Below are 24,687 nucleotides of genomic sequence, written 5' to 3' on the forward strand. Positions count from 1 at the left end.
TGATCGCAACCCCTTTCAGAGGCCGCTCCATCACTACTCAACCAGAGTACAAAGTGTGGACAGAGCTATTCCAAACCACAAAAATGCTTGTAGTAAGGGGCAAGACCCAACGGAAGTATATCCGGTACACCACACGCAGCAACCACATATATCCACAAACTCCGCGATGGCTCCTGATTTCATAAAGTTGACATGTTCGATAATATTACATGTGTCCAATAAAGTAAGCTGTGTCCCTTACACGCCCTGAGTCTGGCAAAACTCATAATATCCCTGTGCCTTAAAAAAACACAACCTGGCCTTGTAATGCAACTGGTGCATCATGTAAAGCTGTCCAATACTGTCAGATCAAGTTCGCGGTGTATTAAACTGCCAAAAGAACAATACATCAGGGACACACAGCCCCCAAGATTTTTTTAAACGAGGCAAGCCACTAAAAATGGTAGAATAAACGTAGGAGCGCGCTTTCCTGATTGAGTAGCCTGCACCAAAGCTCCCAACTCCACGTGTGCAGGGAGGCGCACAGTGTGATTCCAGATTCCATTCCAGAAGCTTTTATGTACAGCATAAACGATCAAAAACTGAACACACATTTAATTATTTCGTTGTAGGCAGCCCATAGTTTGGCGGACTCAGGCAAGTTCATACAGGGGTGGAGGAGGGGGCGTGATGTCCACAAGTAGCCTCACACAAAGAAAGAGGTGCCATGTGTGAAGAAATCGGTGGGGGTCTGATGAGCACAGCCTCTGGGGGGAAAAAGGACGGCTCACTTTGGTAGAGTGCCGGAGTAGCCTCACGTACGGAAAGAGGTACCATGTGTAATGAAATCAGTGGGGGTCATATGAGCACTGCCTTGCTGTCGAAAAGGAATGGTCTCGAGGGCAGAGCGCTGTTAAAACAAGAGCGTAACTGCACCGCCATTAACCCCTAAAACTACCACGATTTATAGAAAAATGAATGTTACTTCGCCACAGTACGGTACACCGCTTACAGCATCACCCGATTTGCCCTGAAACACATTTTACTGCCGGAAGAGAGAGGAAGAGGATAGGAAGGGAGAAGAAGGCAGGAAAGCAACAGCTCACCTTCACTGCGAAAAAAAATGGCGGCCGCAAGCTTCCGAACATTTTCGGATTTGGGGGCGTGTTCGGCGTTCTAAAAGGGGGCGTGGCTAAAAAGTGGAAAGAACAGCACGAACATACCCCCGAATCCGAAAGAGACGGAGCTTCTTTCGAGGGACGCCTCTTTCCTCCAATGGCTGGCCTCCGTTTAGGAAGCCTGCCAATGGAGGAGAGACGGAGCAGAGAGGTGGGTTAAACTGCCCTACTGAACATCATTAAATCTCCGACTTCCGGCTGGCAAGCCAGCCTTCGGTCCTCGACCTAAAATGAGGAAAAAGGAAATCAATTGATGGTGGGAAGCCACATCGCTTCAAAATTACCTGGATGTAAACAGGATAACGAGAGGCCTGAGAAACTAGCTACTGAAGGATTGGACAGAAAATACTAATGCATGCTCGAATACCATGCTCAGAATCCTGATCAAGAGTGCATGAATAGAGCATACGGTACTAACAAATAAAATCAAGGGCATAATGGATGAATTTGAGAAAGAAATAGATCTGTAAACTGTTAAGAAAATACTTAAGCCAATTGAAAAACGCCTCAAGACCCATGAAAAGGATGTAATAGAGCGCAAACTACGCAAGTTCCTTCGGGATGAACTGGATTACGCAGCAGGAAGGATTCTGACTTTTGCCAAAAAATTTGATAAAGCCCGCCAACAAATTGCTAAAGATAGAACACTGTGAGCAATGGAGCAGAGAGTATCGGAATCAGGCACGGACCAGAGCTCTGAACTCGGATCGTACTGAGAAACAAGATGGCACCAAAGATTTCTTTTTCCGAGGAACTTCGGATGCTACAAAAAGAAAGCGAACACTCATTTCAGGCAAAACAAAGAGGCAGAGGAAGGGGCACAAAAGTGAAAGCCAGAGAAGAAGGCAACGAAGGAAAACAAACAAACAGCGGAATGGGAATAAGGGACCAGCAAGGAAAGAACAAGTAATGGCAGTACAATCGAAGGAAGTAACGGTAATAAACCTCTCTAAACCACAAGCCTCACATGAGGACATTGAGACTCTTAAACTTGGACTATCCTTTTGTCCTACATCACAAGTAAATTATGCACAATTAAGGATTTATTTATTTAAGTTTGTTAGGAAGGTGAAATTGTACAAAATACATGCATTACGTCCAAACAGGGAAACAATTGATGTGACAACAACTACCAATTTTCCTCAGACTGCCCTTACAATAAGAGACCTTGAGGTATTACAAACACTACACAGTTTAGAAGGAATGGAAGAGACCACAATCATATCTAGTAATTCCAATGACTCTCTAGATCCCACTAATATTGACTATATTAACAACATCCTTGGTATCGACACAGGGGATACGGAGGCGACGAATTTTAGAATGCCATCTAGATCCATACCCCAACTACCCAAAAACAATATTGACGTATTCTCAGACACAGTTGCAGAGGACATTTTGAAACTAAGTAGAGAACACTTGAAACAGAGTAACTTGAACAAGAGACAATGGAACACATTAACTGAATTACAGAAAGATCAGACAATAGTCATCAAACCCTCCGACGAGGGGGGCAACATAGTGATAATGTGTAGAGAACTATATAAAAGAGGGACTCAGACAGTTGAGGAATAGCACCTGTTACGTTAGAACTGACAGGGAATATTTACAAAATGTAATTACACACTATAAAGAAAGACTACTGGAGTGGCATGAACACCAACTACTCAGTTGGGATGAGCTACAGTTCCTATAAAATGAAACACCTACCAACCCCACACTTTACCTCTTACCAAAGGTACTTAAGGATGCACTAAACCCACCAGGTCGTCGCATTGTTCCCTCAAAAAATAGTATTTTTGAAAATACCTCAATCTATGTAGATCATTTTCTGGCACCATATGTACAGAATTTGGATTACTATATTAGAGATACGCAAGACTTCATCCAAAAATCCAAAAATATGTTGGGACAAGGAATGTTGGCTAGAGTGTTTAGACGTGGAAAGTCTGTACACTAGTATTAGGCATCAAGATGGAATGAATGCCTGTAAATACTTTCTCAGAATGAGAGATGCTAAGGTTCTACAACACACACAGATGATCATGTAAATGATCGAAACGTGTCTAAAGGAGAACAATTTCCTCATTGAAAATACATTGTATAAGCAAATACAAGGAACAGCCATGGGGACTTGCTTCGCCCCCAGCTATTCCAATCTTTTGGTGGGCTGGTGGGAGTAGCACGTCCTCTGAAATCAAGATCAGAATAGATTCATTGGTCAAATCAGTGTGTGGCTCCGGTATATTGATGATGTCTTCCTCGTTTGGGAGGGGAGTGAGGAAGACCTTAAAATCTTTTCATCTGTCATCAATAACAACAACATCAATCTGAGATTCACCACGAATTACAGCCAGGAAACAGTGGATTTCCTTGATATATGAAAGTTTCACTCAAAAATGGCACACTCCAGACTGATTTCTATAGGAAGAACACTGCTGGCAATTCGATCCTCCTTGCGGATCTATCATCCACCAAGCTACTGCTGGAGTATCCCCTATAGCAAGTTTCTCAGAGCCAAAAGAAACAGTAGCACCAAAGAAGGCTTTAGGAGAACCAAACAGGAGATGCAAGATCGCTTTAGTGCCAGAAAGTATCCCATTAAAACCCTTATAAAAGCTAGCATAAGGGCTGATAAAAAATCGAGAGATGAACTTTTACAAGGAAAACCACATATATCAAGGGAACCTAACAAAGAACCGATACGATTTATCACCAAGTTTACAAGTCAGACAAACAACTTAAGCAAGATCTTAAAGAGTAGATGGGCAATACTAACACATGATACCACCTTGAGTCCAAAGAGAGGCAAATACACCCAACATCACTTTTAAGAGAAATCTCTCCATAAAAGACATGTTAGTACACAGCCATCTCACAAGTAAAAGACAAACTTGGTTGCAACAGAGTCGAGGTTTCAGAAAATGTAGTCACTGCAAGGCGTGCAAATTCAGCACTAACGTCTATGAGATTACCCTAGACAGGATTAGGAAGAAATACTGTATCACTAAACCAATCACATGCGAAACAGACTATATGTAGTATATTTAATCATCTGCCCATGTGACAGATGAAATATAGGGTTGACTACCTTTCCCATACAAAAGCGTATACTCGAACATTGGCATGCCATCACAAATGCAGACATGAGCTACAGCACAACACTTCAGGGAACACCGTGATGGAGACTGGACCAAAGCCAGATTGTTTGGCATTGATACTGTTGTGAAACACGCTAGGGGTGGCAACAGAACTACTGCATTACGCAGAATGAAATCTAGGTACATATTAGAAGCAGGAAGTCTTGCTCCACATGGTATGAACCAGGACGAAGAGCTTTACACACATTTGTAAATTAGAAGCTCCTATGTGTAACTCATTTTTCTTTTCTTTTGATGATATTTCTAATGGTCACAAATGTATATAGTTCTTTCTGTAGACATATCACATTCATCATCGATAATATTTTCTCCTCTTATAATGGTTTTCCAAGATGCAACACAAAGAAGGCTGTACTAAGGTTGTACTTACGTTACGCTGGTATACTAAATCATTCTTTTTCTCCCTTATAGATATTTGGAAGCTTCCATGCACATCTGTTGGTAGCGTTAAGGAGACTATAGAAGGCGACCCCCATGTGGCAACACCTTTTGTAATTAACTGAGGTGGAAGTACGATTTAGTTTCATTTGGGTACTATACCCTTAAGCACAGCAGCATTTGTTTGTCAGTTTTGAGTTAGGGCACTAGACCCTAACAAGAAATTATTTATCAAAATAAAAATATAATTCAGAAATAAGCAAAACATAGCTGAACTGTCATAGAAACTGTACTATACCTATTATATGGTGGCTAAAGTAAATATTATTGGTAAAGCTTAGTTTACTAAATAACAACTTTTGTCCGTCCTTGATAAAGTTTTTGTTGACAAAGAGTCGAGGAGGAATTACAGAATGTGAAGAATTTTGTTTATGTCTACTTGAACGTTTTATTGCACGTTGTATAAATGCAATGAACATAGAGAAAAACGAGTTATGTGAAAAAGTTTGTCAGATTAAAACGCGCCACTTTCATTTGCCAAATAAAAAACAGTGATAAAATACTACTGCTTTGGCGTGGCTGTTTTCTCAGGAGTAACAGGCAAAGCGGAATACATGTGGAATATACATATATATTCACTGAAAAAACTACAGGTTACATGGACATTAGAATTAGGTCAGATTTCTAAGTCACCCATACAGCCACTCATGCACCCACTCACTCAATACAACCACTCGCATTTACATACAGACAGACACACACCCACTCCTACCCCATAGAACCTCTCATACACCCAATCCCAACCCCACATAACCCCTCACATACCCATTCACAGACCCTTACCAGCAATCACACAATCAGTGACTTATCCAACGAGCCACTCACAAATCCACTCACGCAGATAAATACAGCGCATTCCTGCCCTTTCCCTACCACGCAGTGCAGCTAGGTGGCTTGCTGAGCTGCGCTGCGTGCCCCTAAGTGTAGTTAAGGAAGTGCAGTATGGACAGATTTATCACACTGAAGAGTAAAGAGCAGTGCTGCGCGCTCAGATTTTCTCTTTTTTAAACGCCCCTCGGACTGTAGTAAAAAGTAATTCTATTTGCAGACCACAGATGGGCTCTAAACACCCTGTACAGAATAGTCAAAGGCAGAGGAGTCTGCACAGATTTCTTCTTTTATTTTTGATCCCCCTCACAGTGTAATAAAAAGGAGTGCAGTGTGTGCATATTAACTTGCCTGTCAACAGCCCTCATAGAGCAAGGAAAAGCAATGCAATATACAGATGTTCTCGGTTCTCAGAGATTATTAGTAAGCTGAGCACAAATTTCTCACAAAGTAGCAAAAAGCAGTGCCGTTTTCACAGACATCCTCTTGAAAGTGCAGTAAAAAGCAGAGCAATGTGCACCGATTTCTCACAGTGCAGGGGCACAGACTACTCATAGTGCAGTACAATGCATGGCAGCATGCACAGATCGCTCATAGTGCAAATAGCTGTGCAGCATGCACTGATTCCACACAGTGCAGTAAGATGCATGGCCGCATGCACAGATCACTCATAGTGCAAATAGCCGTGCAGCATGCACTGATTCCACACAGTGCAGTACGATGCATGGCAGCATGCACAGATCGCTCATAGTGCAAATAGCCGTGCAGCATGCACTGATTCCACACAGTGCAGTACGATGCAGGGCAGTGTGCACAGATTTCTCATAGTGCAGTAAAAAGTAGTGCAGTGTGACAGGTTTCTCATAGTGCAGTAAGATACAGTGCAGTGTGACAGGTTTCTTATAGTGCAGTAAGATGCAGTGCAGTGTGCACAGATTTCTCATAGTGCAGTAAGATGCAGTGCAGTGTGACAGATTTCTCATAGTGCAGTAAGATGCAGTGCAGTGTGCATAAATTCACCCTTAAACACACATAAGGACCACAAAAGTCCCCAGGGCCGAAGGAAAGCCCCTTCACCCTCCCAGAGGTCCCCAGGTAGAAGAACCTAGCTCAGTCCACCCCCTTCAGTGATGTCTCGTAGTGGGGTAAGACGAAGTGCAGTGACACCGATTCCTTATAGTGCAGCAAGGTGCAGTGCAGTGTGCACAGATTTCACACAGTGGAGTTAGATACAGTGCAGTGCACTGACATAGACTGGTCATAGTGCAATAAGATGCAGTGCACTGCACAGACTCCTCATAATGCAGTCAGATACAGTGCAGTGTGCATAGATTTCACACAGTGCAGTTAGATACAGTACAGTGCACTGACATAGACTTGTCATAGTGCAATAAGATGCAGTGCACTGCACAGACTCCTCATAATGCAATCAGATGCAGTGCAGTGTGCACAGATTTCTCACAGTGCAGTAAATAGCATTGCAGTACTCCAAAGATTCCTCATAGTGCAGTAAGAGGCGGTGAAGCGTTCACAGGTTTCTCAGAGTGTACTACGTTACAGTGCAGTGTGAACAGACTTCTCAGAGTGGAATAAGATGCAGCACAGTGTGCACAGATTTCTCATAGAACACTAAACTGCAGTGCAGTGTGCATAGATTACTCATTGCAGTACAATGCAGTGCAGTGTGCACAGATGTCTCACAGTGCAGTGGCACAGACTTCTCGTAATGCTGTAAGATGCAGTGACGTGTGCACAGATTTCTTATAGTAGTAAGATGCAGTGTGCACATATTTCTCACTGTAGTAAGATGCAGTGCAGTGCGCATATAATGCTCACAGTACAGTAAGAAACAATGCAGTGTGCATAGATTATTCATAGTGCAGTAAGATGCAGTGCAGCATGTACAGACTGCTCATAGTGCAGTATATACAGTGCAGCGTGCAGAGATTTCTCACAGTGTTGTATGATGCAGGGCTGCGTGGATAGATTTCTCACATTACATTAAGGTGCAGTGTAGAGTGCAAAGATTCTTCACAGTGTTGTAAAGATGCAGTGCAGTAGCACATATTCCTCATGCAGTAAAATGCAGTGCAGCATGCAGTGATTTCCATTGTGCAGAGGGAGGTTGTACAGAGATTACTCATAGTGCCGTCAGATGCAGTGCAGCGTGCACAGATTCCTCATAGTGCAGTAAGATTCAGTGCAGTGACAGTTTCCTCACAGTGCAGTATGATGCAGTGCACAGATCCCCTCTTCAACAAAAAATGATGCCCACAAACACCCCCAGGGCAGGAATGAAAGCCCCCCAGGGCCCCCGGATAGAAGAGCCCAGCTCAGCCCCCGAAGCCCCCGGATAGAAGAGCCCAGCTCAGCCCCCGAGGCCCCCGGATAAAAGAGCCCAGCTCAGCCCCAGGGGCCCCAGGATAGAAGAGACCAGCTCAGCCCCAGGGGCCCCAGATAGAAGGGCCCAGCTCAGCCCCAGGGGCCCTGGATAGAAGAGCCCAGTTCGGCCCCAGGAGCCCCCGATAGAAGAGCCCAGCTCAGCCCCAGGGGCCCCCGGAGAGAAGAGCCCAGCTCAGCCCCCGAGGCCCCCGGATAGAAGAGCCCAGCTCAGTCCCAGGGGCCCCAGATAGAAGGGCCCAGCTCAGCCCCAGGGGCCCTGGATAGAAGAGCCCAGTTCGGCCCCAGGAGCCCCCGATAGAAGAGCCCAGCTCAGCCCCAGGGGCCCCCGGATGGAAGATCTCAGCTCAGCCCCAGGGCCCCTGGATAGAAGAGCCCAGCTCAGCCGCAGAGGCCCCCGGATAGAAGAGCCCAGCTCAGCCCCTGAGGCCCCCGGATAGAAGGACCCAGCTCAGCTCCAGGGGCCCCTGGATAGAAGGGCCCAGCTCAGCCCCAGGGGCCCCCGGATGGAAGATCTCAGCTCAGCCCCAGGGCCCCTGGATAGAAGAGCCCAGCTCAGCCGCATAGGCCCCCGGATAGAAGAGCCCAGCTCAGCCCCTGCGGCCCCAGATAGAAGAGCTCAGCTCAGTCCCAGAGGCCCACGGATAGAAGAGCCCAGCTCAGCCCAAGGGGCCCCAGATAAAAGAGCCCCGATCAACCCCAGAGCCCCCCGGATAGAAGAGCCCAGCACAGCCCCAGGGGCCCCTGAATAGAAGAGCCCAGCTCAACCCCAGGGACCCCGGATAGAAGAGCCCAGCTCAACCCCAGGGGCCCTGGATAGAAGAGCCCAGATCAGCCCCAGGGGCTCCGGATAGAAGAGCCCATCTCAGCCCCAGGGGCCCCCGGATAGAAGAGCCCAGCTCATCCCCAGGGGCCCCCAGATAGAAGAGCCCAGCTCTGCCCCAGGGGCCCCCAGATAGAAGACCCCAGCTCAGCCACAGGACCCCCTGATAGAAGAGCCCAGCTTAGCCCCAGGGCCCCCCGGATAGAAGAGCCCAGCTCAGCCTCAGGGCCCCCAGATAGAAGAGCTCAGCTCAGCCCAGGGCCCCCGGATTGAAAAGCCCAGCTCAGCCCCAGGGGCCCCGGATAAAAGAGCCCCGCTCAGCCCCAGGGGCCCCGGATTGAAAAACCCAGCTCAGCACCAGGGGCCACAGGATAGAAGAGTCCAGTTCAGCCCCAAGGGCCCCCGGATAGAAGAGTCCAGCTTAGCCCCAGGGCCCCCGATAGAAAAGCCCAGCTCAGTCCCAGGGGCCCCAGAAATAAGAGCCCAGCTCAGCCCCAGAGGCCCCAGGATAGAAGAGCCCAGCTCAGCAACAGGGCCCCCAGATATAAGAGCCCAGCTCAGCCCCAGGGGCCCGCGGATAGAAGAGCCCAGCTCAGCCCCAATGGCCCCCGGATAATAGAGCCCCGCTCAGCCCCAGGGGCCCCAGATAGAAAAGCCCTGCTCAGCCCCTGAGGCCCCCGGATAGAAGGGCCCAGCTCAGCTCCAGGGGCCCCTGGATAGAAGGGCCCAGCTCAGCCCCAGGGGCCCCCGGATAGAAGAGCCCAGCTCAACCCAAGGGACCCCCAGATAGAAGAGCCCAGCTCTGCCCCAGGGGCCCCCAGATAGAAGACCCCAGCTCAGCCACAGGACCCCCTGATAGAAGAGCCCAGCTTAGCCCCAGGGCCCCCCGGATAGAAGAGCCCAGCTCAGCCTCAGGGCCCCCAGATAGAAGAGCCCAGCTCAGCCCAGGGCCCCCGGATTGAAAAGCCCAGCTCAGCCCCAGGGGCCCCAGATAAAAGAGCCCCGCTCAGCCCCAGGGGCCCCGGATTGAAAAACCCAGCTCAGCCCCAGGGGCCACAGGATAGAAGAGTCCAGTTCAGCCCCAAGGGCCCCCGGATAGAAGAGGCCAGCTCAGCCCCAGGGCCCCCGATAGAAAAGCCCAGCTCAGTCCCAGGGGCCCCAGAAATAAGAGCCCAGCTCAGCCCCAGAGGCCCCAGGATAGAAGAGCCCAGCTCAGCAACAGGGCCCCCAGATATAAGAGCCCAGCTCAGCCCCAGGGGCCCGCAGATAGAAGAGCCCAGCTCAGCTCCAATGGCCCCCGGATAAAAAAGCCCCGCTCAGCCCCAGGGGCCCCAGATAGAAAAGCCCTGCTCAGCCCCTGAGGCCCCCGGATAGAAGGGCCCAGCTCAGCTCCAGGGGCCCCTGGATAGAAGGGCCCAGCTCAGCCCCAGGGGCCCCCGGATAGAAGAGCCCAGCTCAACCCAAGGGACCCCGGATAGAAGAGCCCATCTCAGCCCCGGGGTCCCCTGATAGAAGAGCCCAGCTCAGCCCCCGAGCCCCCAAATAGAAGAGCCCAGCTCAGCCCCAGGGGCCCCCGGATAGAAGGGCCCAGCTCAGCCCCAGGGGCGCCAGATAGAAGAGCCCAGGTCAGCCCCAAAGGGCCCCCGGATAGAAGAGCCCAGCTCAGCCCCAGGGGCCCCCGGATAGAAGAGCCCAGCTCAGCCCGGCTCCTGCAGAGATTCCCTCCAGGATTATTCAGTCTATTTCTACAAACACAGCAGAAGGTGCTGACAATCTCCTACCTGAGCAGAGACCTGTGCAGACATGTCCAGGCTCTCTCCTCCCCCTGGGGTCTGGGGGTGGGAGGTGCAGATCTGGGGTCTGAGAGGGGTCTGCAGATGGAGGTAACTGCACAGACAGACAATCGTTCCTTCCTCCTCTGCTGCAGGCTGCAAACACCAGGAGAGGCCGGAAGTGATGTCACCGCAGCTGCTCGTGCTGTCTCTGCCGCCGCTGACCCGGAAGAGGAAACCCTTATCCCTTTCATTTAATGTGCAGCTCAGTGGGTTTCATCAGCAGGCGAGGAGCGCCCTCTGGTGGCCGCTGACGGAACCGCCGCCTCCAGTCTTTAGGAGTGAATTGGAAATAGCCTGAATTTCATTAATTATATGTAAGAAACTGCTAGAATTAAACTGGACAATATTTTCAATTTTTCCTGTTTCTGTGGGTAATTTTTTATATTTGGTAGGAATGTGTGTATTCAAACAACTTTCCGACTCTGCACCAAATTAAGTTTTACATTTGTTTGCTTTGTTTACCCGCTCACTCCCTTCAAAGGTTCACTTATAAAATAAACAAACAAGTAGATTACAGTCTCAATAACGTCATAAGACAGAACAATCAGATTTGACTGTCACAGATTTCTCCCTCAGTGGATGGTGTCATGACAATGAGTGAACAGTCCACAGATTCCTCACAGTGAAGCAAGATGCACCGCAGTGCAAAGATCCCTCGCAGTGCAGCAAGATGCACCACAGTGCACAGATCCCTCACAGTGCAGCAAGATGCACCACAGTGCACAGATCCCTCACAGTGCAGTAAGATGCAACACAGTGCACAGATCCCTCACAGTGCAGTAAGATGGAACACAGTACACAGATCCCTCGCAGTGCAGTAAGATACACCACAGTGCACAGATCCCTCACAGTGCGGCAAGATGCACCACAGTGCACAGATCCCTCACAGAGCAGCAAGATGCACCACAGTGCACAGATCCCTCACAGTGCAGTAAGATGCAACACAGTGCACAGATCCCTCACAGTGCAAGATGCACCACAGTGCACAGATCCCTCACAGTGCAGCAAGATGCACCACAGTGCACAGATCCCTCACAGTGCAGCAAGATGCACCACAGTGCACAGATCCCTCACAGTGCAGTAAGATGGAACACAGTGCACAGATCCCTCGCAGTGCAGTAAGATACACCACAGTGCACAGATCCCTCACAGTGCAGCAAGATGCACCACAGTGCACAGATCCCTCACAGTGCAGCAAGATGCACCACAGTGCACAGATCCCTCACAGAGCAGCAAGATGCACCACAGTGCACAGATCCCTCACAGTGCAGCAAGATGCACCACAGTGCACAGATACCTCACAGTGCAGCAAGATGCACCACAGTGCACAGATCCCTCACAGAGCAGCAAGATACACCACAGTGCACAGATCCCTCACAGTGCAGCAAGATGCACCACAGTGCACAGATACCTCACAGTGCAGCAAGATCCACCACAGTGCACAGATCCCTCACAGAGCAGCAAGATGCACCACAGTGCACAGATACCTCACAGTGCAGCACGCTGCGCCACAGTGCACAGATCCTTCACAGTGCAGCAAGATGCACCACAGTGCACAGATCCCTCACAGTGCAGCAAGATGCACCACAGTGCACAGATACCTCACAATGCAGCAAGATGCACCACAGTGCACAGATCCCTCACAGGGCAGCAAGATGCATCACAGTGCACAGATCACTCACAGTGCAGCAAGATGCACCGCAGTGCACAGATCCCTTACAGTGCAGCAAGATGCACCACAGTGCACAGATTCCTCACAGTGCAGCACGATGCACCACAGTGCACAGATCCCTCACAGTGCAGCAAGATGCACCACAGTGCATAGATCCATCACAGCGCAGCAAGACGCACCACAGTGCACAGATCCCTCACAGTGCAGCAAGATGCACCACAGTGCACAGATCCCTCACAGTGCAGTAAGATGCACCACAGTGCACAGATCCCTCACAGTGCAGCAAGATGCACCACAGTGCACAGATCCCTCACAGAGCAGCAAGATGCACCACAGTGCACAGATCCCTCACAGTGCAGCAAGATGCACCACAGTGCACAGATACCTCACAGTGCAGCAAGATGCACCACAGTGCACAGATCCCTCACAGAGCAGCAAGATACACCACAGTGCACAGATCCCTCACAGTGCAGCAAGATGCACCACAGTGCACAGATACCTCACAGTGCAGCAAGATCCACCACAGTGCACAGATCCCTCACAGAGCAGCAAGATGCACCACAGTGCACAGATACCTCACAGTGCAGCACGATGCGCCACAGTGCACAGATCCTTCACAGTGCAGCAAGATGCACCACAGTGCACAGATCCCTTACAGTGCAGCAAGATGCACCACAGTGCACAGATACCTCACAATGCAGCAAGATGCACCACAGTGCACATATCCCTCACAGGGCAGCAAGATGCATCACAGTGCACAGATCACTCACAGTGCAGCAAGATGCACCGCAGTGCACAGATCCCTCACAGTGCAGCAAGATGCACCACAGTGCACAGATTCCTCACAGTGCAGCACGATGCACCACAGTGCACAGATCCCTCACAGTGCAGCAAGATGCACCACAGTGCACAGATCCATCACAGTGCAGCAAGACGCACCACAGTGCACAGATCCCTCACAGTGCAATATGCACCACAGTGCACAGATCCCTCACAGTGCAGTAAGATGCACCGCAGTGCACAGATCCCTCACAGTGCAGCAAGACGCACCACAGTGCACACATCCCTCACAGTGCAGCAAGATGCACCACAGTGCACAGATCCCTCACAGTGCAGCAAGACGCACCACAGTGCACAGATCCCTCACAGTGCAAGATGCACCACAGTGCACAGATCCCTCACAGTGCAGCAAGATGCACCACAGTGCACAGATTCCTCACAGTGCAGCACGATGCACCACAGTGCACAGATCCCTCACAGTGCAGCAAGATGCACCACAGTGCACAGATCCATCACAGTGCAGCAAGACGCACCACAGTGCACAGATCCCTCACAGTGCAATATGCACCACAGTGCACAGATCCCTCACAGTGCAGTAAGATGCACCGCAGTGCACAGATCCCTCACAGTGCAGCAAGACGCACCACAGTGCACACATCCCTCACAGTGCAGCAAGATGCACCACAGTGCACAGATCCCTCACAGTGCAGCAAGACGCACCACAGTGCACAGATCCCTCACAGTGCAAGATGCACCACAGTGCACAGATCCCTCACAGTGCAGTAAGATGCACCACAGTGCACAGATCCCTCACAGAGCAGCAAGATGCACCACAGTGCACAGATCCCTCACAGTGCAGCAAGATGCATGTTGGACAGGCCACATGGTCGGGCTGCCCCCCTCCCCGCAATGGGACCTGGACCCTGGCTCCCCCTGCATCCCCAGCCAGAGTCCCCGACGACCACCCGAAGTACACTGCAATCCCTCGCCCACAAGACACCAGCTCCGGACCCAGCTGGCCCGGGTCACCATCCACACCACGGCCTCGGCCCAGCCGCCATCTTGGGGCACTGCAGCACGAGGCCGCGTGGCCTCAACTCGACCCTCACCCTGGGCCCGGCCGGGCCCGACATCGAGGCACCAACCTCCTCCCAGGAGGCAGAGTGACCACTTGGCGAATCAATGGGAGAAAGGAATCGTCAACGGCTCTCCTCCGCCAGGTGTCGATCGCCCCCGGCCGCCTGGGCGCTGGCTCCGCCCCCTGCTGGGTGTCTGGACTCCCTCATCCCGGACCTCCCGGCCCCCCAGGCGCGAGGGTCCGGACATCAAAGGGGACCAGACCTATAACTGGGGCAGGGCCAGACCAGGAAGCCAGTTGTATCCTGGAGTCGAGAGACCCGAGAAGAACTCATCTGTGACTGGCCTGCTGGCGCTGCCGCGGCCCTCTGCCTCGTGAAACCATCATCTTGGCCTGCTGGCGCTGCCGCGGCCCTCTGCCTCGTGAAACCATCGTCTTGGCCTGCTGGCGCTGCCGCGGCCCTCTGCCTCGTGAAACCATCGTCTTGGCCTGCTGGCGCTGCCGCGGCCCTCTGCCTCGTGGAACCATCGTCTTGGCCTGCTGGCGCTGCCGCGGCCCTCTGCCTCGTGAAACCATCGACTTGGCCTGCTGGCGCTGCCGCGGCCCTCTGCCTTGTGAGACTATCATCTTGGCCTGCTGGCGCTGCCGCGGCCCGATCCACAGACACTCCAGCTCGAGGATTGTGAGCTCGCCTCTGACCACTACCTGTACCGATCCGGTACCAAGACTGTCCCGCTACCCCCTTTCCCTACAAAGACTAGAAGTGAGAGGACCCCCGGGTCCGAGATATCCTGTATCGCTGATATCCCTGCCTTACGAACCTTATATAAAGTATTGAACTCGACTTGGTGTGGTGCCTGTTTGTGGGGAGGGAGGTAACTTGTCTGTACGATCGCCGGAGACGGTCCCCCTTGGGGATCTCTCCCTCAGTACCCGGCCGACCCTCAGGGTCCCCGTCTAACATTGGTGGCCAGCGACGGGATCCGAACCTACGCATAATCGTACAGAAAGTCACTCGACCCACGGCACACGACCACCATGACAACAGAGAGCGGAACAACGGAGAAATTCCAGATGGAAAAATTGGAAGACTACAACCACCGAGAACTGAAGCAATATTGCATAGAACTTGGTCTCCCAACCACAGGTCTGAGCACGAAGGAAGACTTCAAACGAGCCCTAGAAGCTTGGGCGGAAACGGGTACGGCCGTACCCCGAACACAAACAACCGAGACGAGCCCCGCACCAACTGAAGAAAGAAGAGCGGGTCTCTCCCTGGAAGAGATCCGAGAAAGAGAAAAAAGCAGACTCCACGAGTTAGAACTAGCCCGACTTCGCTTGGATGGGGAACTCAAGCTGGCGGAACAAAAAATAACTCTGGAACACTTACGGCTCCGAGAGGAGCGAGAAGAGAAGCAAAAACAGAGAGAGCTAGAGGAAAAGAAACTAGCGTACGAACATGAGCGCAATCTCAAAGAACTGGAGATCCAGAAACAGAATAAAGACCTCGGGCTCCCCGAACGACCGACCCTGCCTGCCTCTACCGAGCCCAAGGTTCACATCCCCAAAGATGTCATCCGGGAATACCACAAGAACGATGATATACAGCAGTGGTTTAAAGCCTATGAGGTGGCAATGACCTCCCACCGGATTCCCCGAAGCGACTGGGGAGCCGGATTATGGGGGAGGTTTGTCAACGAAGGGCGGGACGCCCTGCTGCAACTCCCGGACCAGCTGATGACATCCTACGACCACATGAAGGCCGCCCTCCTCACTCGATACGGGCTCACACCTGAGATGTACCGCCAACGGTTCCGCGACTGCAAACGGATTCCGGGTACAACCTGGGTGGAGTACGTGAACTTCTTTAGCCGAGCCTTCGAGGGGTGGATCAAGGGCAACAAAGTAACCACCTACGAACAACTCTTTGACCTTATCGTATGGGAGCACCTGTCGAACAACTGCTTCGTGGAGCTCCGCCAACACCTCTTGGACAGCAAGCTAACCGAACCTCGACAACTCGCCGCCGAAGCCGACCGGTGGGAAAGCACCCGAGTTGGCCGGAACGGACCCAGCGAATCATCCAGAACGTACCCAGGGCCCCATCGCCCCCGAGGAGGAGGAGGAGGCCAGAGTCGGGAGAGAGACCCCGGCCCCTCGTCACCCCCCAGGAGCCCCTCGACCCCGGTCGGCCGAGGAAGCCCTGCCATCCGGGCCGGTTTTCGGGCCCACGTTATGTGCCACAGATGCCTGCGACCCGGCCACTACGCCAGTGATCCCAACTGCCCAAAGAATCCAAACACTACCCCCCGCCAGGTCGCAGCGGCCGCCCTAGGGGAAGAACTAGTCCCGGAAGACCAAGAAGAGTACGAGACCGACCCCTCTGAATGGGCTCCCGCCGCCATGGCACTGGCCTGCTTAGGGGAGAGAGAGATGATTCCGCGGGCCCCCCTTCCCGCCAACACGCAGAAGTACAGTCAATGGGTCAACATTAATGGCCGCCGGGCGGGAGCCCTCCGCGACACCGGGGCCAGTGTAACGGCGGTCCGACGCCATCTCGTCACTCCAGACCAGATCCTGCCGAACATTCTCTGCCCTGTCCGCTCAGCAGACAATTCCGAAAGCCTGTGCCACATGGCCTGCGTCCCCTTCGAGTGGGGAGGAGTAACGGGGATGTTAAAGGTGACTGTCCGCGATGATGCCCCCGTGGATTGCCTCCTAGGAAACGACCTCGAAAGCTCTCCCTGGGCAGCGGTCGAACGGAGGGAACACCTGGGGATGCTCGGCCTCCCCGAATGGGTCTGCGTCACGACCCGGTCCATGACCGCCCGCGCGGTCCCCAGTCTAGAAGAGCCCGAGTGGCCAGAACCTCCTCCCGCGCTCATCCCAGAGGAGGCCGCCCCAGAAGCCAGTCCCTCGACCCAAACAGAAGAAGGATCCGACCAGCTTCGGGACGTCCCTGACCTGGCACAATGGCGTCAGGAGGGAGGCCCCACTCAGGAACAATTCCGGGCCGAACAGAAAACATGTCCCTCTCTCGAAGGACTCCGGCAGCAAGCCCTGGCCCAGAGCACAGGGGATACCTCGGGGGCCCACTGGATCTACTGGGACCAAGACCTGCTCTACAGCGAGCAGAAAATTGCAGAACTAGGAGCCAGTCGGGTGCTGGTGGTGCCCCTTCCCTTCCGAGACTTCCTCCTGAACTTAGCCCACGATGTCCCCCTTGCCGGACACCTGGGACAGGATAAAACCTACGACCGCCTGGTGACCCATTTTTTCTGGCCCCAAATGCGAAAGGATGTCACCAACCACTGCAAGGCCTGCCCCACCTGCCAGGCCAGCGGAAAAAGTGGCCGAAAAATCAAAGCACCTTTACAACCCTTTCCGGTCGTCACCACCCCGTTTGAACGAGTGGGAATAGACATTGTGGGGCCCCTCGACCCTCGAACAGCCCAAGGACACCGGTTCATCCTGGTCCTAGTAGACCACGCCACCCGCTATCCCGAGGCCATCCCTCTTCGGACTGTGACGGCCCCCGTGGTGGGCCGAGCTCTGATGGGGATCTTCTCCCGGGTGGGGTTCCCCCGAGAGGTCGTCAGTGACAGGGGCACGAACTTTATCTCCAAATATATGAAGTCTCTCTGGCAACAATGCGGGGTCACCTACAAATTCACGACCCCCTATCACCCGCAAGGAAACGGACTGGTTGAGAGGTTCAACCGCACCCTCAAAGGAATGATTATGGGCCTAGAAGAACCCCTTCGACGCCAGTGGGACGTGCTACTTCCATGCCTCCTGTTTGCCTATCGGGAGGTCCCGCAGAAATCCCTCGGTTTCAGCCCATTTGAACTCCTGTACGGGCACCCCGTCCGGGGCCCCCTCAGCCTAGTCAAGGAAGGTTGGGAGCAGCCCCCCCAGAAAACTCCCCCGGACATCTACCGGTACCTCCTGGCTCTCCGCAACCAGACCCGGCGGTTCCGAGACACCGCCAAAGCCAATCTCGAGGCCAGTCAGGAGGACATGAAGAGGTGGTACGATCAGCACACGTCCTCCATTGAGTTCGAACCAGGACAACAGGTCTGGGTGATGTCCCCGGTTGAACCCTGTGCACTCCAAGACAGATGGTCCGGGCCCTTCAAGGTGATCGAACGCAAGGGGCCCGTCACCTATTTAATCGACATGGAGACCGCCCGGAACCCCCTACGAGTCCTCCATGCCAATAGGCTCAAACCCCATTTTGTGCGATCCGAACTCAGCCTCCTGATGGCTACCGATAATGGGACAGAAGAAGACTCCGAACCCCTTCCGGACTTACTGAGGGTCCTCGAACGGGATGGCTCAGTGGAAGGGGTCCAGCTCTCCGAGGCCCTGTCCCCGGAGCAACGCCAAGACTGCCAAACGCTCCTGAGGCGGTTCGCCTCCCTGTTCTCCCTCACCCCCGGAGTCACCCCCTGGTGCCTTCACGATGTGGACACCGGGAACAGCCCTCCTATTCGACACCGGGCGTACCGCGTACCCGATCGGGTGCGCAACTGCATCCAGACCGAGGTGTCCAAAATGCTGACCCTGGGAGTGATCGAACCCTCAGACAGCCCCTGGGCGAGCCCAGTCGTCCTGGTTCCCAAAGCAGCCGCCCCGGGCGTTGCCCCTGAGCTCCGGTTCTGCGTGGACTATCGGGGGCTGAATGCAGTTACCAGGACCGACGCTCATCCCATCCCCCGGGCAGATGAGCTAATTGACCGGATGGGGGCCGCCCGCTACCTGAGCATCTTCGACCTAACAGCGGGCTACTGGCAGATCGCCCTCACCCCTAGGGCCCAAGAACGTTCCGCCTTCTCTACCCCGGACGGGCACTACCACTTTAAAGTAATGCCCTTCGGCATGAAAAACGCCCCGGCAACGTTCCAACGGCTGGTAAACCAGGTACTGGCGGGCTTGGAAGACTTCAGCGCCGCCTACCTGGACGACATTGCTGTGTACAGCCACCAGTGGACCGACCACCTCCGCCACCTGCGGGAGGTTCTACACGCCCTCCAGCAAGCCGGGCTCACCATCAAGGCCAGCAAGTGCCAGGTTGGCCAAGGGTCCGTGACCTACCTGGGACACCAAGTGGGAAGCGGGCTGGTGGCCCCTCTCCAACTCAAGATTGCTGCCATCCAGGCCTGGCGACCCCCTACGACCCAAACGGAGGTCCGGGCCTTCCTGGGGCTCACCGGATACTACCGGCGGTTCGTGAAGGACTATGGCAGCATCATGGGGCCCCTCACAGAGCTCACCTCCAAGAAGGGCCCCAAAACCGTCAACTGGACCCCGGACTGCCAATCGGCCTTCGAGAGACTGAAGGCCGCCATGTGCACGGCCCCCGTGCTCCAGGCTCCCGACTACAGCCGGGAATTCATTGTGCAGACGGACGCCTCCGATCATGGTGTGGGGGCCGTCCTCTCCCAACTCAACGCCGAAGGGGTCGACCAACCAGTGGCCTACATCAGCAGACGCCTGCTGCCCCGAGAACAGCGCTGGAGCACCATTGAGAGGGAGGCCTTCGCCGTAGTCTGGGCACTCAAGAAGCTCCGGCCCTACCTCTTCGGCACCCACTTCCGGGTGCAAACAGACCACCGACCCCTGCAATGGCTGATGCAAATGCGGGGGGAGAACCCGAAGCTGTTGCGCTGGTCCATCTCCCTGCAGGGGATGGACTTCACGGTAGAACATCGTCCAGGCCAGGACCACGCCAACGCCGACGGCCTGTCACGCTTTTTCCGCCTCAGCGAGGAGAGTCCCCAGGAAGATGGCTGACTCTCCCCGCCTTCAGCTGGGGGGGACGCATGTTGGACAGGCCGCATGGTCGGGCTGCCCCCTCCCCGCAATGGGACCTGGACCCTGGCTCCCCCTGCATCCCCAGCCAGAGTCCCCGACGACCACCCGAAGTACACTGCAATCCCTCGCCCACAAGACACCAGCTCCGGACCCAGCTGGCCCGGGTCACCATCCACACCACGGCCTCGGCCCAGCCGCCATCTTGGGGCACTGCAGCACGAGGCCGCGTGGCCTCAACTCGACCCTCACCCTGGGCCCGGCCGGGCCCGACATCGAGGCACCAACCTCCTCCCAGGAGGCAGAGTGACCACTTGGCGAGTCAATGGGAGAAAGGAATTGTCAACGGCTCTCCTCCGCCAGGTGTCGATCGCCCCCGGCCGCCTGGGCGCTGGCTCCGCCCCCTGCTGGGTGTCTGGACTCCCTCATCCCGGACCTCCCGGCCCCCCAGGCGCGAGGGTCCGGACATCAAAGGGGACCAGACCTATAACTGGGGCAGGGCCAGACCAGGAAGCCAGTTGTATCCTGGAGTGGAGAGACCCGAGAAGAACTCATCTGTGACTGGCCTGCTGGCGCTGCCGCGGCCCTCTGCCTCGTGAAACCATCATCTTGGCCTGCTGGCGCTGCCGCGGCCCTCTGCCTCGTGAAACCATCGTCTTGGCCTGCTGGCGCTGCCGCGGCCCTCTGCCTCGTGAAACCATCGTCTTGGCCTGCTGGCGCTGCCGCGGCCCTCTGCCTCGTGGAACCATCGTCTTGGCCTGCTGGCGCTGCCGCGGCCCTCTGCCTCGTGAAACCATCGACTTGGCCTGCTGGTGCTGCCGCGGCCCTCTGCCTTGTGAGACTATCATCTTGGCCTGCTGGCGCTGCCGTGGCCCGATCCACAGACACTCCAGCTCGAGGATTGTGAGCTCGCCTCTGACCACTACCTGTACCGATCCGGTACCAAGACTGTCCCGCTACCCCCTTTCCCTACAAAGACTAGAAGTGAGAGGACCCCCGGGTCCGAGATATCCTGTATCGCTGATATCCCTGCCTTACGAACCTTATATAAAGTATTGAACTCGACTTGGTGTGGTGCCTGTTTGTGGGGAGGGAGGTAACTTGTCTGTACGATCGCCGGAGACGGTCCCCCTCGGGGATCTCTCCCTCAGTACCCGGCCGACCCTCAGGGTCCCCGTCTAACAATGCACCACAGTGCACAGATCCCTCACAGTGCAGTAAGATGCACCACAGTGCGCAGATCCCTCACAGAGCAGCAAGATGCACCACAGTGCACAGATCCCTCACAGTGCAGTAAGATGCACCACAGTGCACAGATCCCTCACAGTGCATCAAGATGCACCACAGTGCACATATCCCTCACAGTGCAGTAAGATGCACCACAGGGCACAGATCCCTCACAGTGCAGCAAGATGCACCACAGTGCACAGATCCCTCACAGTGCAGCAAGATGCACCACAGTGCACAGATCCCTCACAGTGCAGCAAGATGCCTCACAGTGCAGCAAGATGCACCACAGTGCACAGATCCCTCACAGTGCAGCAAGATGCACCACAGTGCACAGATCCCTCACAGTGCAGTAAGATGGAACACAGTGCACAGACCCCTCACAGTGCAACAAGATGCACCACAGTGCACAGATCCCTCGCAGTGCAGCAAGATGCACCACAGTGCACAGATCCCCACAGTGCAGCAAGATGCACCACAGTGCACAGATCCCTCACAGTGCAGGAAGATGCACCACAGTGCACAGATCCCTCACAGTTCAGCAAGATGCACCACCGTGCACAGATCCCTCACAGTGCAATATGCACCACAGTGCACAGATTCCTCACAGTGCAGCAAGATGCACCACAGTGCAGAGATCCCTCACAGTGCAGCAAGATGCACCACAGTGCACAGATCCCTCGCAGTGCAGTAAGATGCACCACAGTGCACAGATCCCTCGCAGTGCAGTAAGATGCACCACAGTGCACAGATCCCTCACAGTGCATCAAGATGCATCACAGTACACAGACCCCTCACAGTGCAGCAAGATGCACCACAGTGCACAGATCCCTCACAGTGCAGCAAGGTGCAGTGCAGTGCACAGATTTCCCACAGTGCAGAAAGATGCATCACAGTGCACAGATCCTCACAGAGCAGCAAGATGCACCACAGTGCACTGATCCCTCTTAGTGCAGCAAGATGCACCACAGTGCACAGATCCCTAACAGGGCAGCAAGATGCACCACAGTGCACAGATGCACCACAGTGCACAGATCCCTCACAGTGCAGCAAGATGCACCACAGTGCACAGATCCCTCACAGTGCAGCAAGATGCACCACAGTGCACAGATCCCTCACAGTGCAGCAAGATGTAGTGCAGTGCACAGATCCCTCACAGTGCAGCAAGATGCACCACAGTGCACAGATTCCTTGCAGTGCATTAGGATGCAGTGCACAGATCCCCTCTTTAACACACATGATTCCCACAAACACCCCCAGGGCCAGAAGGACAGCCCCCCAGGGCCCCCGGATAGAAGAGCCCAGCTCAGCCCCAGGGGCCCCCGGATAGAAGAGCCCAGGTCAGCCCTAGGGGCCACAGATAGAAGAGCCAAACTCAGCCCCAGGGGCCCTGGATAGAAGAGCCCAGCTCAGCCCCAGGGGCCCCGGATAGAAGAGACCAGTTCAGCCCCCAGAGGCCCCCGGTTAGAAGAGCCCAGCACAGCCCCAGGGGCCCCGGATAGAAGAGCCCAGCTCAGCCCCAGGGGCCCCAGATAGAAGAGCCCAGCTGTGCTACCCAGCGGCCCCGGATAGAAGAGCCCAGCTCAGCCCCAGTGCCCCCGGATAGAAGGGCACAGCTCAGCCCCTGGGGCCCCTGGATAGAAGGGCCCAGCTCAGCCCGGGGGGCCCCCGGATTGAAGAGTCCAGCTCAGCCCCAGGGGCCCCCGGATAAAAGAGTCCAGTTCAGCCCCAGGGCCTCGGATAGAAGAGTCCAGCTCAGCCCTAGGGGTCCCCGGATAGAAGGCCCCAGCTCAGTCCCAGAAGCCCCCGGATAGAAGAACCCAGCTCAGCCCCAGGGGTCCCCGGATAGAAGAGCCCAGCACAGCACCATGGGCCCCAGATAGAAGAGCCCAACTCAGCCCCCCCCCCCCCGGGCCGGTGGATAGAAGAGCCCAGCTCTGCTCCAGGGGCCCCCGGAGAGAAGAGCCCTGCTCAGCCACAGGACCCCCGGATAGAAGAGCCCAGCTCAGCCCCAGGGGTCCCCGGATAGAACAGCCCAGCTCAGCACCAGGGGCCCCAGATAGAAGAGCCCAGCTCAGCACCTGGTGCCCCAGATAGAAGAGCCCAGCTCAGCACCAGGGGCCCCAGATAAAAGAGCCCATCCCAGCCCCCCCTTGGGCCCATGGATAGAAGAGCCCAGCTCCACCCCAGGGGCCCCAAGATAGAAGAGCCCAGCTCAGCTCTAGGGGCCCCCGGATAGAAGAGCGCAGCTCAGCCCCAGGGGCCCCCAGATAGAAGAGCCCAGCTCAGGCCCAGAGGCCCCCGGATAGAAGAGCCCAGCTCAGCCCCGAGGGCCCCCGGATAGAAGAGCCCAGCTCAGCCCCAAAGGGCCCCTGGATAGAAGAGCCCAGCTCAGCCCCAAAGGGCCCCTGGATAGAAGAGCCCAGCTCAGCCCCAGGGCCCCCTGGATATAGGAGCCCAGCTCAGCACCAGGGGCCCCGGATAGAAGAGCACAGCTCAGCCCCAGGGGCCCCTGGATAGAAGAGCCCAGCTCAGCCCCAGGGGCTCCCAGAAAGATATGCCCAGCTCAGCCCCAGGGGCCCCTGGATAGAGGAGCCCCGCTTAGCCCCAGGGGCCCCGGATAGAAGAGCACAGCTCAGCCCCAGGGGCCCCTGGATAGAGGAGCCCAGCTCAGCCCCAGGGGCCCCGGATAGAAGAGCCCAGCTCAGCACCAGGGGCCCCTGGATAGAGGAGCCCAGCTCAGCCCCAGGGGCCCGGATAGAAGAGCCCAGCACAGCACCAGGGGCCCCGGATAGAAGAGCCCAGCCCCCCAAAAGCCCCTGGCTAGAAGAGCCCAGCTCAGCCTCTAGGGCCTCAGGATAGAAGAGCCCAGCTCAGCCCCAGGGCCCCCGATAGAAGAGCCCAGCTCAGCCCCAGGGGACGCAGATAGAAGGGCGCCAAGAAACCGTCTCGGTGTACGTGCGCGGTATAAATTTTTTAACATAACAAGGGCCCAGCGCAGCCCCAGGGGACCCCAGATAGTAGAGCCCATCTCAGTCCCAAGGGCTCCTAGATAGAAGAGTATAGCTCAGCCCCAGGGGCCCCCAGATAGAAGAGCCCAGTTCAGCCCCAAGGGCCCCCGGATAGAAGAGTATAGCTCAGCCCCACGGGCCCTCCGGATAGAAGAGCCCAGGGGTCCTGGATAGAAGAGCCCAGCTCCGGATAGAAGAGTCCAGCCCTCCCCAGGGGCCCCCAGAGAGAATAGACCAGCTCAGCCCCAGGGGCCCTGGATAGAAGAGCCCAGCACAGCCCCCCTGAGACCCACGGATAGAAGAGCCCAGCTCAGCCCCACAGGCCCCTGGATAGAAGAGCCCAGCTCAGCCCAAGGGGCCCCGGATAGAAGAGCCCAGCTCAGCCCCAGGATAAAAGAGCCCAGCTCAGCCCCCAAGGGGCCCCCGGATAGCAGAGCCCAGCTCAGCCCCAGGGGCACCGGAT

The sequence above is a fragment of the Lissotriton helveticus genome (assembly GCF_964261635.1).
Source record: "Lissotriton helveticus chromosome 1_1 unlocalized genomic scaffold, aLisHel1.1 SUPER_1_unloc_45, whole genome shotgun sequence".
In the NCBI taxonomy this organism is placed as follows: Eukaryota; Metazoa; Chordata; class Amphibia; order Caudata; family Salamandridae; genus Lissotriton; species Lissotriton helveticus.